At 41.7% G+C, this 17,587-nt stretch overlaps 1 protein-coding gene and 1 long non-coding RNA gene across 3 annotated transcripts in view; both read right to left on the bottom strand.

Annotated features, from left to right (window-relative positions):
• Positions 1 to 17,587, bottom strand: part of MB21D2 (Mab-21 domain containing 2) — a 113,205-nt gene that overhangs the window by 12,518 nt on the left and 83,100 nt on the right. The gene's annotated exons all lie outside the window — the stretch shown is intronic.
• Positions 1,446 to 9,385, bottom strand: LOC309629242. Its single transcript, XR_014244948.1, has 2 exons — positions 9,167 to 9,385; positions 1,446 to 8,868 (listed from the first exon to the last, which is right to left on the bottom strand). It is a non-coding gene; the product is annotated as an uncharacterized lncRNA (long non-coding RNA).

Raw genomic sequence — 17,587 nt, 5'->3', positions numbered from 1 at the left:
TTGATTCTTTTTTATTGGCATGCACTAGCATTTAAAAATTTGTAATAATCCAGTTTCACTTAAAATCCTTAATGGAAAAGAAAACTGGATTAATTTTGTTGAACCCCAACTTTCAAACCTCCTTTTTATGTGACAAAATAGGAAGTAACCATAAAGCACTTCCGCTGCATACTGAAATACAAACTCTGTCTTCAAGAAAAGCACTCATGTTTGAGTTGGAGGCTGAATGAGCTGCTTTCTTCATGGAACACCATTTTTAATTTAAAGAATTACATATAAACTATGGGTATTTAGACTTCAGTATGTAATAGACATTTTCTTCAAAACTGAACAAATTAAGATTGATTTCACAAAAACAACTGAAATATTTATTGCCAATGAAAATATCAGACCTTTCAGGAAAAAAACCATTATTTTAGAAAACTTATCTCCTGCACCATAAACTTAACATCTTCCCAAATTGTATACTTTTCTAATGAGATTGGTGGTGATAGAACAAATGTGAATTTTAGGGATGATATTATGAGCTCTTTGAGAGTGAGAACCATGTCTCAAAGATGTATGAAGCAGCCACAGGGGTCTGCTCCCAGCAGGCACACAATTGAAGCTATGACTGAATGACAAAGGAACAAATAGATGAAATTAATAGGCTTAAATATGAAATACATAAAGTCGAGACGGAAATGACTGTTCCAGGACCAACATACAAATTTACCTTCCCTGCTTCCTGTCTTTTTATTACGGATCTACCTGTGCTTCATTATCTGACAAACTACCAGCATCACTCCGTGACTTATTTAACAACTTTTCCTGAAAGATCGAAAAGAATGACACAAACTATGATTCCATTAGTCATTGTAGTTACTTTTTTTTTTTAATTTTTTTAAAATTTTATTTATTTATTTATTTATGGCTGCGTTGGGTCTTCGTTTCTGTGCGAGGGCTTTCTCCAGTTGCGGCGAGCGGGGGCCACTCTTCATCGCGGTGCGCGGGCCTCTCACTGTCGCGGCCTCTCCCGTTGCGGAGCACAGGCTCCGGACGCGCAGGCTCAGCAGTTGTGGCTCACGGGCCTAGTCGCTCCGTGGCATGTGGGATCTTCCCAGACCAGGGCTCGAACCCGTGTCCCCTGCATCGGCAGGCAGATTCTCAACCACTGCGCCACCAGGGAAGCCCATTGTAGTTACTTTTAATCAGCATAGTTTTTATTCATAAGGCAATACCAATGCAAATAAATAAACCAGGTATATGTGTCTATGCTACCACTATATTTCAGAATCTGACACTCTTTTAGAAAAATGTGCTTTTTCATTCTTTAAAATCCTATTTTCCAAACAACAAATAGCGAACGATCACTTTCTTTTTAAAGCAATCAATAAGTTATCCAGCATTAAAGAGTCAACAATTCATCAGAAAGAGAATTCCGTGTACCTGATTTTTTTTGGGGGGGGGGGGAGGTGGTGCTGTTTCTCACACTCCCTGCGCTGTGATGTGGCACCCAGATCCCTCTTCAATAAAGACTTCTTGTCTCAGCTGCTGAGGCTGTCAGTGCTGTCCCTTAAGGATGGTCTGACCGTAAAGAGCCACCTCAACCAAGACCGTGGGCTGTGGTTAGGGTTAGGGTAGGAGGTAAACATCCCGTAACCAATCGGTGTGGAAGAGCCCCAGTTCAGGGTACTCTGACGAGTCCCCGGCGTCCAGAGTTCCCACTGGGGCCCGCTGAGAAGGACACCACACTTCTCCCCCCCTCCCCGCCCCCCCCGATCCTGCTTCCGCCCCCTCCCCTGCACAGGTGCAGATCCCAAGGGTGCTCCTTTGTAAATATCCTCACTCCATCTCAGAGGCTGCTTCCTGAGGAACCCAATCTAAAACACTACAGACTAACCCAAGCAGCCTTCACTACAAATCAGCAGTGAACAATTTATTTTCCTTTTAAAAGTGGTTTTTAAAAGCCAGACAGCAACCAGTGTGGAAACTGTAACACCGAGAAAAAGATTCATTGCTCAGTTATCATCATGTTTCAGTATTAACCTCATCTTTACAAAGTAATAGCAACTACCACTACAAGTTTTGGCTGTAGCTCTAAAAGGATAAGGTGGAACTTTCAGAATCCCGAGTAGGTGGTGAAAATCACTTCTACTATTTTACAGGCTCACATGGAGGTACAGATACTTTCAAAAGGAAACATTTGATCTTGAAATAATTTACTCATTATTTCATATATTGTTTCATTCCACCATCTGGAGCGTCCCAAACATACATGGGGAAAACCGTGACATGCTGGGTTGTAAGTAGTAAATAAGATCTGAATTGATTAGTAGTATTGTTATATGGACACTACATTATTGTCCCCTCTTAGGCATAAATAACTCAAAATTATATACATCTTTTTGTCCTAGACAGGATCCAACTGGCTCTGAGCACGCTAGCCAGAACCTGTCTACACAACCAGAATAACATGTGTAGTAATGGGCTGGGGATAACTTGTTTACAAACGTGTCACTGAACTTTGCCTTGGATTGCCAGTTTTGTTCGGATAATTATGGGTGAGAAAAAAGCTAAAATTCCTTTCTGCCCTCTACTGGATTAAAGAAGAAGTTTTAACATATTTTCACTTGTTAGAATATTCCTCTTTCCTCCCAATTGCTGCTCATGCACCTAAAATGTTGGCCCTTCTTTCAAAAGAGCCGTATAAAGTATTTGGCTAAATTCTAATATTCAGGGGTTAGGATAATGTTGGACATTTCTTATTCCTTTAAAAAGGGCAGACAGAACTTGAGTAGTAGTGAGAATATAGCTGAAGCTCATTTGCTAAGCTCCTAGGAGTTAGAAACAAAATCCCTAAGGCCACACTGTTCCGGAAGCTGATCTCCTGAGACCTCCACATTTACATTTAGCCTGCCTGAGCCCATTAGTCTGCAGTTTTACAGATTATCTGGTAGCACAAATTGGAGCCTTCCCCAGAACTACACAAACTCAAAGGCCCTCCTTGAAAACTTTCCTGGGCTAAGTTTAAGTAAAAATCAGCTGACATTAGCTATCATCCCAGATGGGTTGCCAGGCAACTAAAACACAGGCAGGGTCTGAGAGGGGAAAAAAATTCTGCTGTACACTTTGGCTGTAGGCATTAGTTCCAACAAGTGCCATCACTGAACTGATCCAAGGTTTTTTGTGTAATTACAGGAGATTTTTGTGATATCAGGTGCCTCTGGCTGTTTAGCTATTAGTAAATTACCGGAAACCGTGAGTGGGAACAAAAGAAAGGCTGAACACACACCACTGAGCTTGTTAGCAGCAGAGAAAAGCAGAGATGGAGAAGTAGCTTATTCCCCTGGGTGGGTCTCTTCTTTTCAGGGAAGCACTGGCATATGTTTGCTCTTAAAAACACAAAGCAAAAGTGCCTCCCAGCCTCCCTTCCTGTAATTGATTCCTTGATTTCAGTTTATTTCATAGTATCTGCTTGTGAAGACCTTAAAACTACTGTTTTAGGTTCTGGGGCCCCAAGTTTAAGGAATGAGTTCCCTATCATCCACTTAGTTCTTTGCTGACTGCCTTTAGAATATCAAGTGAAAAACTGAAGTCTGTCCTGGACTCCCTTGTATTCCAGTGAAAAAAACTTTATCACATTCTGTTGAATTCAGATTACTAATTCCCATCACTCAAACATATAATGCCAGCTGGTTGACACCAGAGCACAAGAACTAAGTATCATTTGTCTTCTCCCATCTTCACAGCTTCCCTCGAGTACATCTATGAGAACTCAATTAGTAAATAGATAAGTGAAATTTGTACTTATATAGATTCCTTTAAAAGAAAGAATTCTTAACTATGTTGAAGAGATAAAGATCTATCAAAGAGATAAAACTTTTACATCTTGTCATTAAAACTACAGAATACATTTTATCTCTCTCTATATCTTTGACTATGTATATATAAAAAAGATTTCTATGTAGATAAAAAAGACCTGAATAGCTCAATAATATTCATTGTTTCATAAAAAAAGTATTACCTTTTTCACCTCAACTCATGTGAAACACCAGTAACAGTGCCTTTATGGCACTGATCCTTAATAGTAGGAAGGGTACAGAATGGGATGATTTTGCAAAGTCCTTCTGTGATTTTGATACATTCCCTTAGGGTAGCAGTCTCCTTAGCTGTTAATAAACAATATAAACCTTCCTGTAAAAATATTATAATCTATGTTTCAAATATTTCTGTCAAACTTATTTGATATTCTGAGCAACATTCTAAAAAGTAGGCATGGCCATCTTCTTCTAAAAAAGTCACCAATCTATGAGATTTTTAATGACTTCAAATTGGGGAAAGTTTTTTCATTTTCTTTATTCACAGCCAGAAATCATCTGCATGAAGTCCCTCACTTTATAGGTGAAAAACTGAGTTCAGAGAGGAGAAATAACTCATTCAAGGTCACACAGCCCTGGGGACAGATTAACAGCATTGCCTTTAATTCCCACATTTGTTGTGAAGGTCAGAGTGGCAAATGCATACGCTTCTCCCTATGACAATGACCCGACTTGACATGAATGTAGAATGGCTGGGAAGGAAAGTAGCAGAGGTCTCAAGGCAAAGTGCCAGCTTTGCACTTTTGTTGGTCAAAGCTTTCGTGTGACCTTGGACCGTCAGCAGAACATGCCCCATCATGCACATTTATCAGAAGGAAGAATGCACCTGATCTGTCTACGAGAAGCTACCCCTATTCCCAAATAAATACACTATAAGACACAGGAAATACAGAAGTAAGACACCAGTGGAGCTTCCTAGCTTTTCAATTATCTGCTGAGTGATCATTAATATTAACAATTTTATAGTATGTTTTATAAGTCAAAGAGTCTGTTTTATTTGGCATAACTTCTGAGACAACTGCAGGTAATTTTATTTAAACTTTTTAGAGACCTGATTAATTCACGTATGGTAATAACCTATTGACCAAATATATATAGTAATAGGACTGATTCAAAAGATGCCTCCTCAAAGAAGTCTTCCTTGATCTTTTCCCATCTTGACACTAATAATGTCTGCAAGAACACTGGAGTCAGAGCAAGACAGGCTTGGGTTTGAATCCTGGTTTAGTCATTTACTACTTAAGTAAGCCTGACAAGTTATTTAACCTCTCTGAGCTTCCAATTCCTCATCTATTCAAAATGAACAAATAAAACCATAAAACTGCACTTCTAGGGTTGATATGAAATGTCTAAGCACACTGCAGATATTTAGTTCATTTTCCCCATATAGTCTTCCCTTTCTCCACCACCTATAACACTGGTTTGGCCAAACAACTCCTATTCCACAGAGTTGATAATCTATCTAAAGCCTCTAAGCATGTGTAAGGCCTACAGAACACGTTAGATGAAGGGAAACGAATGGCGCATCCTCTCCTCCAGCCGCACCCAGACTGAAGCTAGCCCAGGGATGCCTCCTCTGGCGGCTGCCATTGGGTAGCATGGTGCACAGCCTGGCCAGTAGAAGGCGGGCTGGATTCCAGCCCTTTCGTGTTCCCTCAGAACAAGTGCCCTGCAAAAGGAACAACCTATACACCCCTGTGAAGGACCTTGATCTGAATTCTTACCCTAGCACTTTCTACACCTATAATCATAGTGGGTTGTATTCGTGGCTTATTGTCGCTCCTTAATGAGATAACAACATAAAGCATTTGGCACAGTAATTGGCAAAGAGCATCAGTAAATGAAAGATGCTCTCACAGTCAATAGTCTATGAGCTCCTGCAGTCAAGGTTTTACTACTGCAGGGGCTAATACAGACTTTGGGATTAGACAGCAACTGTGGGTTGGGTGCATCATTTGGCTCAGTCAACTTGACTACATCATCAATCACAAATTGGGAATCATGAGATTTGCCGTATAATGTAATAGAAAATACTATCAGCATATCTCTATAAAATCATTCAAAAGTCAGGTTGGAAAAAAAAAAGCCTCTCGAATCTTTCATTATTTTCTTTCTTAAAAATTAAAACTCAAGTTCTAAAAATTGGTCGGCTTTGGCAAAGTTTACTAAGCTATTTTGAACAGAATGAACATGAGTTAGACCTGGACTCAAGTCTGATTCATCCAGGACCAACCTAATTAAACATTGTGGGCCTAGGTTTCCTTAAATGACATTGGGGAATAACAATTAAAAGTTTGCTGGGTGGCCATGGGGATAAAACAAGAAAATGCACAGCAAATTACTTAGTGTGTGGTCTGGTACTCACTTGGCAGTCAATAAACAGAGGGTTCTGGGCATGTGCTCACATTAGCAAAATATTTTTCCCATACAATAAGTCTTGCCCTTTTCCTCCTTTTAGTTCTTAGCATAGTTTAAAAACTCATGGTTTCTGCCAATCAAGACTTATTGGCAAGACTCAAAGGAGTGTCTCATTAGCCCCACCTAGCAGCCGCCTACAGCTACAACAGGGCATGAAAGATAGGTTGTTAGTTTACAAACGAGTGATCATTTTAGAAGGCTCACTCTTGAAAGATAAAAACAGTAGCAAGTAAAAAGTAAGAGTGATGCCAATAGGGTATCATAAGGCTACCTAAGGATACAGAAATATACCAGTGATGACCAGATTACCTCTCTCCTGATCTTCAGAAGCAGCAAGAAGCTTCTAATGGAGATGTTCAGCATTAAGTCAAATGTACCCTCCTTCAGCCTGTGACCCAGCTGAGTCTGGTTTGTATTCCTTTCTCATTTGGGGATGTATATGCCAACTACTTAATTACTCTGAAACTGGAAGGCTGGGTTTGATGGGTGGCGGGGGGAGGCTCTAGATTTTAGAAGAGGAATAATGAAGGAGGCCAAGTCTGGGAAATTGCAAGGATGGTGGTGGGATTCAAAACTTGGGTTTGATTTATTCATGCATGTGACCCATAAGTATCAGTGCCTCCTCTGAGCCAGTACTATGCCAGATACTGAAGACACAACAGTGAAAAGAAACACACTGTCCCCACTGCATGGTCCTTATGTGGAGCGAGAAAGCCAGTTACATTTGAATCAATCAGGAGAGATGTGATTATGCTGAGTAACAAACCTAAAACCTCAGTGACTTCAAACAACAAAGTCTTATTTTTCATTCAGGCAACGTGACCATCAGAGGTTGCTGGCTAGGGCTCTTCTTTCCTTCATCCAGGACCCAGGTGGCTACAGTACCCCTCATCTAGAAACTCACAGGCCCTCTACTGGAGGAAAAGGAAGCCCTGGGGGATCTCTTTTCGGCAGCTAAATGCCTTGGCCTGTGAAGGACATATGTCATTTTCATTCACACATCACTGGCCAAAACTAGTCCCACCAAACCCCAGGGAAGAAACTGCAGTTCTACCTCATGCTGGGAAAGCAGAGAGCCAGAAATATTTGATAAGCGGCATGAACAACTCCCACACTAATCAAATAAGCACACACTAATGAGCATATAATTATAAGCTGAGATAATAACTCTGAAGGAAGTGAATAAAGGTCCTAGCCGAAACATAGAAGAGGATGAGGAGGACTGCAAATTGTTTCGCCTGGAGGATGAAAAATTCAAGAAGACCATGAGCTCCATCTTCAAATATGTGATGAGTTATCCTGGTAAAGGAGAAACGGACTTTAGGATTCCAATAAGTAGAAGGTGTATAGAGAGAAAAAAAAAATCAGTCTAATCTGTAAATGAAAGGCTCGTCTATCTAGTAGAATCTTCTAGCAAGGCTGCCTGTGGAGGGAGTACATTTCCTGTCCCAAGAAATGACCAATCAGCATTTTCAGCAGGGGTGACGACTAAAAATACTAACATGCGATGGAGTCTGAGTATAGGTGTCCTTCAAGGTGGCTGCCCGTCACCAAAGCCTCCTCCTGCTGAAGGTACCACATAGACTGCTGTAGCCACCGACGGCCGTGCAATGTGGGCCCCATAACAGGTGCAGGAAGAAATCCAGGGGAGCATTTATTATGTTCCAGTGGAGGAGGCTGCTCTTCCCTCTCATCTGTTTCACTCTGTCATTTCTAATCTGCAATCCAGCTGCTATCACAATCCTCCAATCAACTCCGCTGATTTTACAAGAAGAGATCACAGTAGTAGCAAAAACACACATCAGAACAAAAGAAGGACTGACTTTACAAAGCACACTTTCAAAGTATGTACATCTCATGTCAAGGGCTCTCTGAGAAGGGCACAAACATTGATTGGCTCTACTATGCATTAAGGCATAGGCGGAATGTCTCACCTACGTCATTTCCTTCTATCCTCTTGGCACTTCGAAGTAGGTCATCCTGTCCCCATTTTACGGATGAGGAAATCAAGATAAGTAACAGTCGAGTAAATTGTTCATGGCCATAAAAACTGAAATGGGATGAAAATTCAGGTTCATTCCATACTCTCTTCACTATCCCAGTGATGCTTTCCAGCATTAAATGGGCTCTCCAGAGAGGATAAATAATTTAATATCTGTGGACCTTTAAAATTGCCACATGAAACACTGTAAGAAACAGTTAGTGGAAGCTTATTTCTCTGCCCAAAAATAAAACAAATTCTATTTTGGAGTAAAATGATTTTTAAAGCAGATTAAAAGCTCATTTTAGCCATCCTTGGGACATGAAGTATTATAAGCAAAATGGGTCAAGGATTATAGGAAAGACAAGATTAGAAATTACTTTAAAAAAAAAAAAAAGTGAGTATCTAGTGCTGTGACACACAGCCATGTGTGCATGCACGTGTGTGTGCTGCATACTTAACTCAGACAATTCTGAAAGAGCATTCCACAAGTATTTTAATTCCAAGGGCATCCTTGGAATCCTTTCAGGCCCCCAAGACAAACTCTGAAAATGTTCCTATATATTCAGATGCGTAGTTTAATTTGCTTACTTTATCCAACAGCAAAGCCTAAATTTTTTTTTTTTTTTTTTTAAATTTATGGCTGTGTTGGGTCTTCGTTTCTGTGCGAGGGCCTTCTCCAGTTGTGGCAAGCGGGGGCCACTCTTCATCGCGGTGCGCGGGCCTCTCACTATCGCGGCCTCTCTTGTTGCGGAGCACAGGCTCCAGACGCGCAGGCTCAGTAGCTGTGGCTCACGGGCCCAGTCGCTCCGCGGCACGTGGGATCTTCCCAGACCAGGGCTCGAACCCGTGTCCCCTGCATTGGCAGGCAGACTCTCAACCACTGCGCCACCAGGGAGGCCCAAGCCTAAATTTTAAAGTCCTATCCCCTAAGTTTTTACTACTAGACTGGGGGGGACAGAGAGTGGCCGAGAACATCGTTACCAAGGGAAATACTAACCACAAAGCCAGAAGCTGTTACTGAGTTCTTAATCTTTTTCATTTGTGGACACAGCAGTATCTACCACCGTCACTTTTTTCCTCTGTGCAAAACTCAGCTCAGGCACACTGAGCCACGGGGAGAGAAACATGAATTCTGTGCCTTCTCTTAAAAAAAAACAAAAAAAACAAAAAAAACAAAAAAAACAAAAAAAAAAAACACCAACCCAAACCCAAATCAAACCTAAACAACCTAACTGTTATCCTGAGTCTCAATAAGAGATATGCCCCTTGTGACTCAGCAGCCTGAGAAACTATGTCACTGTTGATTAAAAAGGGACTCCACAGTGTAGAGTAGTGTAGCTGTGGTCTACATGACACACGCAGAGTTACTACATTAGCTCAAAAATGGTTGCAATTTATATAAAGACCCAGCTAAAGGATTTTAAAACTTCATTGGCTAGCAAAAGTCCTGCCTTAAAATTAGTTTACTTCGGAAATGTTCATACAGAAATGTAGAGATAATAGTATAATGAATCACCATGTACCCACTACTCAGCTTCAACAATTATGCTTGCCATTCTTGTTTCATTTATTCACAAATTTTTGGCTGTAGTTCTTTAAAGCAAAGCCCAGATATTATACCATTTCACCCATAAAACACATCAAAATATTTGTCTGACAAAACCTTTTAAAACTGTAACCACGGGCTTCCCTGGTGGCGCAGTGGTTGAGAGTCTGCCTGCCGATGCAGGGGATGTGGGTTCGAGCCCTGGTCCGGGAAGATCCCACATGCCGCGGAGCAATTGGGCCCGTGAACCACAACTACTGAGCCTGCGCGTCTGGAGCCTGCGCTCCAAAACAAGAGAGGCCGCGACAGTGAGAGGCCCGCGCACAGCGATGAAGAGTGGCCCCCGCTCGCCGCAACTGGAGAAAGCCCTCGCACAGCAACGAAGGCCCAACACAGCCAAAAATAGATAAATAAATAAATTAATTAATTTTTTAAAAACTGTAAACACCATTTTCATATCTAAAGAAGATTTTAAATGATTACTTATTATTACTATTATTGACTTCACTGATTTTACCTTTTTTCCTAATATGCGTGAATATATGAGTGTGTATGTGTAGGACAGGCTGTTGATGCCCTGTACCTGCAGCCATTGGTAGGCAGTTTCCCGTGAGATGGCAACTTCCCTCCTTAAGGCCAATGATTCTGCTCCTTGGCCTGAGGGTTATCTCTGCTCTGGCACCACTGGGAAGTGCAGGGGAGTTCATGCAGGAGAACTTACTTTAATCCAGCAGAAGGGGAGGGCAGGAATCAGCAGACAAGTGCCCCGCTTCCCCAGACTCTGGTGGGACAATTCTGAGTTCTACACAACTTCCCAGAGGGTCCCAAAAGATGAATCTGCTCATGAACAGTCCCTTAATTGGTTTTTCTCCCTTCTCCGTCTCAACTGCTCTACTCCCTCCCTCGTGCTTCTCACAATCACCTCCCAAGTGAGCTATCACATCAAGAGTTTACTGGAATCTTCAAGGGTGAAAATTTTCAGTGATACACTTGGATTGACAATGTCAGTCTGACACTGTTATTTCCTGACATGATGAGAGATCCCAGAGCCACTATATCTGCAACCAAGGGACTCTTATTACTTACTCAGAAGAGATGGAAGGGAGAAACTAGGAGCCTGTTAATAAGCTGACTATAAACTACATGGTAACTACCTAAAGGCATCTCCTCTTGTCCTCTGAGAATAACTTAACTCTAGGACATTTTCCAAAGCACCAATTTGCAGCCAACAACCTTAGCCAGAGATTTTTAAAAAGCTACTATATAATTACAGTGTGAGCTAAGATCATAGTCTAATACCTGATTTTTAAAAAAGATTATAACAGTGCATTTTTCCTTTGATGCCCAAGAACAGACCAGGTAAATAAACGGATTCCCTCTTATAAAGCAATTCCCAATAACTGCCAGGAGGTGGCGCCCACACTCCATTCATTTACTAAGAGTTTTTGGAACCGAAGTCATAAAATCCTCCAAAGAAAGCTCTAGGGAAACAGGCTTATTAGCAAAGGGCTAAGACTTGATAAGACTATATTAAAGCACCACTTCGGGGCCTATTTGCCCTCAGCGACTCAAAACCTTGTCTTTTGGTCTCCCAGAGGAAATCTGGTTATTCGGGAGCTGATGTGCTCCATCTAGGTGGAGCCCAGGCTGAAAGATGCTTTGACTGGGCAGGCAACACGGTTGGCAAACGATTCTTAAGAGTATATTGAAGACCTTGTTGCAAAGTACAGTTTCAGCTCTCATCGGTTGCAGCTGAGATGAAAACAAAACAAAAAAACCACGAATACAGCTTCAGGTGCCAGGAATAAGGGAGACAGAAGGCAGAGTAAACAGTTTTTGATGGTATGAGGTTTAAGGCACCGCTCTTTCTGCAAAGCTGTTTCATTCTGACTACAAATAACACACTCAAAGATTTCAGGAGCCAAGATGGAATCGATTTTTTTAAACCTGGCTTCAATTAATAAATAATCCAAATAAACACTGCCTTACTTTGTGTGATGCTTTGCAGTTCCCAGATCCCTTCCTCATTTGTTCCCAGCAATAATGCTGTGAAGAACACTAGAGTTCTCATTGTACAGGCATGGAAGCTGGCTCTTGACAGCTAAGTGACTAGCCAAGATAAGTGTACAAAATATCCACAGAGTTCTTTGGCCTGAACAAGATTAAAAACTAGTCTGATCACATACAATTATTTTGAAAGAAGGAAGGGGGTGTTATCTGGGTTCTTTACCAGGTTATCAATTTGTTTCTTACAGAGTGAGCAGGAGAAAGAAAGGGCTGAAAATGTAAAGCTTGCTCTGCCAGAGGCAATCTATGGATGATAAACCTAGAGGTCTGAGTTACGCCTAGACTGACTGGGTTACTGACAAAATGCCCCTCTTTCCTTAACTACACCTGCTAAACAAACACACATCATTCCTAGAAAATAATTCGTCTTTAAGTTTCAAATAATGAGATACCTAAAATTAGTAATTAATTTTCCACATATTGTTATAACACCTATATTAGCCATGACCCCCTTGTCTATATTGTCTTCATCTTCATTTAATTTGAAAAAAAAAATGTTATTTCATTGTACTAATACCCTCAATCAAGTTTCCAAACAACAAAGTAGTAACAACCTAAAAATCTGCTACTTCAAAAAATAGAATCTCAGTTAACAAGTCTTAAAAGTTTTTCCACTGTATAAAGCTGGAACATTCCATACAAAAGTTCAGATTAGTACAATTACACCCGTACCTAAAATTTAAGGAGGGACGAGGGGATCAAATAAATATTTCCAAGGAAAACAGACCTGGAAAAAAGTACTGACAGCCTGACACACTAATAAAGAGCAGAATCTACTTCTGAGCCACAACTGTCTACCTGATAATTACTTTCAATGACTGGATAAAACCATACTTTATTGTTTGAGCTTGAAAATGTTCACATCAAAAGAAGTCAGACTTAAAAAACAAGTAGTCAAAAAGCTCTGTGCAGGAGGTTGACATTTGCAGTTTAAGAGCATGAGTAGATCATTTGAAAGAGGGTCAAATTGTTGCAGTGTTTTTAAATCCAGGCTGGCACAATAAAAAAAAAAAAAGCCGAAGAGAAAGTCAAAAAGGGAGTCTCTTCATGCTGACAACTGCAAGTGATACTTTGAAAATGGCTTCTTTCGCCTACTTTTCCTCCAACCATCCAAAACTAGAGCAAGAGTCAGTGGTATGAGGATGAAAAGGGAAAATCAATATTCTAGCCAGAGACTGTAAACTACAATGGCGGCTAAGAAAGATACAAAAGGGTTTGGATTTTTTTTTTTTTTTAAGCTTTATACTGTTGAAGGATGTTGTTTGAATCAGTTGCCAATTTGGTAACTCTTGGACTCCAGGGGATAAAACTGAACTTGTGTGTACCCTGCACAAAGAATGGGAATGAATCATAGATTATTGGGGACAGAAATGAATTCCAAAGTTCTGTACTCCAACTGTCATGGGACAGAACATGTTGCTAAGGCCCAAAGGGCAAGGGTGACACAGCACAGCACCTGGCACAGGTACTGAGAAGCAAACGCAAAGTCCTGACCCTCAGGCAAGGGCTCTCTCCACTCCATGCCGGGGTCACTAACCAAACAGTGGGAAAATATGGGTCCCCGCATCCCACCCCAGAAGGACTGAAGCATAATCTCTAAGGAGACATATGTGTTTTAAACTAGCAAAATTTTAAATGCTTTTAAAAATGGAGACTGCCTGCTCCCTCCCTCAATTTCAAAGCAGGAAGTTTTGTTACATGGACTCAAGAAAAGGCAGAGCTGTCTGGGTAGAGGAAGGGGTTCACTGGACCAGTGATTCTCTAAAATCTTCAAGAGCTGAGATTAACCACCCTTCAAATCAGGAGAGATTGGTGGGACTTTGGGAAACATGCCAGTAATTGAGATTCAGGAAAGACGAGACATCTCTCATGCCTCACACCTGGGGAGCTCATTTACATCTCCAACCTCCAAGTTATTCAGTTTGCTTTGAATGAAAAAGATATTTTTGTTAGATTCCTGCCAATTATTTTTTCAACCCCTCTAACTCCCTCTACCCATCAGACAGTGGCTGATTTTTGTCTTCTGTTCAATCTTAAGCTTGGACAAAGCAACTGTGGAATCAACCGAAATCCTTAAGGGTACTTTGCCCAAGAACCACCCTCGCTCGGGAGCAGTATGTGGGTGGGGGGGTATCCACTGTGGGGCTGACTTGGCAGCCCAGCCATACACCTGTGGCCATGGGCACAATCACAGCTCAGTCCTTGAAATCAAAGATCACACCGTTTAGACAGAAGTGTACAATCTCCAAAGCTATCAACTGCCCAGGAGGTGAATTTAGACACGGTGGATTTAATACAGACACTCATATGCATACTGTGTCCCTTCCAAAAATCCAGTGAGATTAGGTTTTATAGTGAAGCGGGAAAAAGACTAAATGACAAGCATTCTTTTAAAAAGTAGTGCCAGCTTGAGAGAGGTCATTAAAGGACTCAAACCCAAGTGTGATGTGACTGTGAGATGTAGAAATCTCATTTTAAGGTCGTTACAAAAATGACATTTGTGCACTGACCCAAGTCTTGTCATGAGAGTACCTTTCAAATGAAAAATTCCATAAATTCATTTTAAAAGGGGGGAAGGGTGGTTTGGGGAGAAACCCTCGAGCAAAACCATAGGACATTTTCCATGTTTCCACTAGAGGTCGTGCCTTCCTTTTTCTTTAAGGTTTCGGACAGGCTCCAAGCCAAAGGACTGGAGAAAGGCCTGAAGGTTGGATATAAATTTTTAAAATTCATACCTGATTTTACTGATATGCTTTCTAAGTGAGTCCGAAATGGATTTGGGTTTCAGATACAGTGTTTCTTACCGGTGAACCCCCAGTGTCCACGTGCTGCTGGCAGCAATTCTTCTGAAATAGTGGGATGGATGTCATACATTAACTGATAAATTTCCACAGCTTTAAGGTAAAGAAGGCATATGGAAAAGGAAGATACCCTAAGAGATAATGTGGATGATGTGATGGAGAGATCATAATTTTAGGATATAGAAAAGCTTGAATGTGAACCCTAGCTTCATGATTTATTACCTTCGTGACATTTGGGTAAGTGTACTGAACTTTTTGAAACTTTAGTTTCCCCATTTAAAAAAAAAAAAAAAATGAGGATAATACTACCTCTTTCACAAGGCTATTATGAGACTTGCCTGAAACAGTTACATAAAGCTCCCAATACAATTTCCGGAACTTTGCAGATGCTGAGAAACTGTACTTTTCTTTTTAAAATAGCATTCTGTTCACACTTCTCTGGGTCAATTAATATTACTGGCTTTTACCTTGATGTTTGGGCATGTGATTTTTTGTTTTTAAGGAAATGTTCCAGTATTTGCCTATCTGTTCAATCATCTCCGTCCCTCCCTTCTTGTTTTTTTCTTTTGATTTTAGTTTCCCCACGTTTGTCAAGTAATGTGGGTTGAATGAATCAAAGCTCATGACAACTCTGCCATCTTTGTAGGGGACAGAAAAGCATTTTTAATGAAAAGTCAGCACAAAGTACCTGGTTGGTAGGAGTGCTGCAGAGAGGGAAACGGGAGGAACAGGAAAAGACAGATGCACTGATTTTTATGGTCAGTTTTAGCTTAATACCATCTTTTTTGTTCTCTATGAATTTGGTATATGAACAAAATGTAGTGAAAGCCTTGATACTGAATAGATTCTGTCTTGTAACTACAGTGGTTCTCTAATGAGCATGCAGAATAATCATCTGGAGAAATTATTAAAACACAGATTGTTGGGCCTTGGCCACCAGAGCTGTTGATTCAGTGGTTCTGGTGGAAGACCTGGGAATGTGCATTTCTAACAAGTTCCCGGTTGATGCTGATGCTGGTTAGAACTGGTTTAGCACCGTCACAAAATTTACAATCCAACTACAGGAAAGAAAATGCAATCAGTTTAAGGAATCTAGGCTCTAATCCTGATCTTCCATGAATTCACTGTGTGGTGAGGAAGGTTCATTACCTGTCATGCCCAATTTGCTTACCTGGAAAGAGGAACAATGTCTCTCTACTGATGAGATCAAATGAGGGTCAAAAGAAGAAATGGGTAAATTAAAACTTTGAAAAATTAGAAACTACTCTGGAGGAACAAAGTAACGGATCAACAATTCTAACAGCCTATGAGAGTTCATCTGAGATGCCAACTTGACTACATCAGAGGATGTGCAGATCTGGGGGTGTGTCTGCAGGGTGTTTCCAGATGAGGTTAGCATTTGAATTGGTAGACTCAGTAAGGTAGATGGCCCTCCCCAATGTGGGTGGGCATCATCTGATCTGTCAAGGGCCTGAACAGAACAAAAAGGTGCAGGAAGGAAGGATTCACCCTCTTTTTCCTTCCTCACTGCTTGAGCTGGCACATCTCCTCTCGCCTCCTCCCATCCTCAGACTGGAATTTACACCATTGGCTCCCCTGGTTCCAGGCCTTCGGACTCAGACTGAATTACAGCACCAACTTCCCTGGTCTCCAGCTTGCAATCGGCAGATAGTGAGAATTCTCAGCCTCCATAATTGCATGAGTTGATTCTTCATAATAAATCTCCTTTTATATCCTGCTGGTTCTGTTTCTTTGGAGAACTCTAATACACAGCCATTAAAAGATTTCCTTAAAAGACTGGAAAGTGACAGTCCTGGGTTCTAGTCTGGTTCTGCCTCTGACTTACCCTGGACACACACTTGACCCTTATGGGTCATAGTTTTCCATCTAGCAAGAGGTTTAGAGAAAAGATGATCCCTAAGGTCTTTCAAATGTAAAAATGCTATGGTCCTAGGGTCAGAACGTGAGCAGTGATTGGGGCTCGGGCAGGTCTCAATCTAGAGAACACCATCTCCCCTCCCAGAGCTGAGGGCAAGTTCTTTTATTCTGTCTGCATGGATCACCCAGCAGTAACCTAAGGGCCACAACCTTGGCCCACACTTCAGTGTAGACCAGTCCCAGAACCCAGGTGTGCCATAGCCCTGCCAGCCCTCAGCCTGAGCTCTCAAGCATTCCAAAACCAAGCTCCGTATTGGCTATCATTACTGAAACAGTACATTTGTCATCATTAGATCACCAGAGCCCTACACCATCCATTCAGTTAACAAATGCTTGAGATTCTGTCTCTAAAATGTCTGCTGTGTCATGCCCTCCCCATACATCCTATTGCCACCGTATGTCACTGTCACAGTTGAGCTTAAGCCCTCATGTCTCTCACAAGGACAACTGCAGCCCCTCTTAATTGGACTCCACTCCCCTTCACCAACACCCAGCATAAGCTGCCAAAAGGAGCTCCTTCAAGGTCGGATCTGATCACATCACTCACCTGCTCCAAATCCTATAGGGTGGCCACCATCCCTGTAGCCAAGGCCTCCCAGGGGACTTCCCTGGCAGTCCAGTGGTTAAGACTTGGTGCTTCCACTGCAGGGGGCACGGGTTCGATCCCTGGTCAGGGAACTAAGATCCCACATGACATGAGGCACAGCCAAAAAATATTGATAAAAATAATTAATTTTTTTAAAAAAGGGGGCTTCCCTGGTGGCGCAGTGGTTGAGAATCTGCCTGCCAATGCAGGGGACACGGGTTCGAGCCCTGGTCTGGGAAGATCCCATATGCCGCGGAGCAACTGGGTCTGTGAGCCACAATTACTGAGCCTGCGCGTCTGGAGCCTGTGCTCCGCAACAAGAGAGGCCGCGACAGTGAGAGGCCCGCGCACCGCGATGTAGAGTGGCCCCCACTTGCCGCAACTAGA

The sequence above is a fragment of the Balaenoptera borealis genome (genome assembly GCF_965194805.1).
Source record: "Balaenoptera borealis genome assembly, chromosome: 5".
NCBI lineage: Eukaryota > Metazoa > Chordata > Mammalia > Artiodactyla > Balaenopteridae > Balaenoptera > Balaenoptera borealis.
The sequence above is the reverse complement of the archived record's forward strand: the minus strand, read 5'-3'. Positions and strand labels throughout refer to the sequence as shown.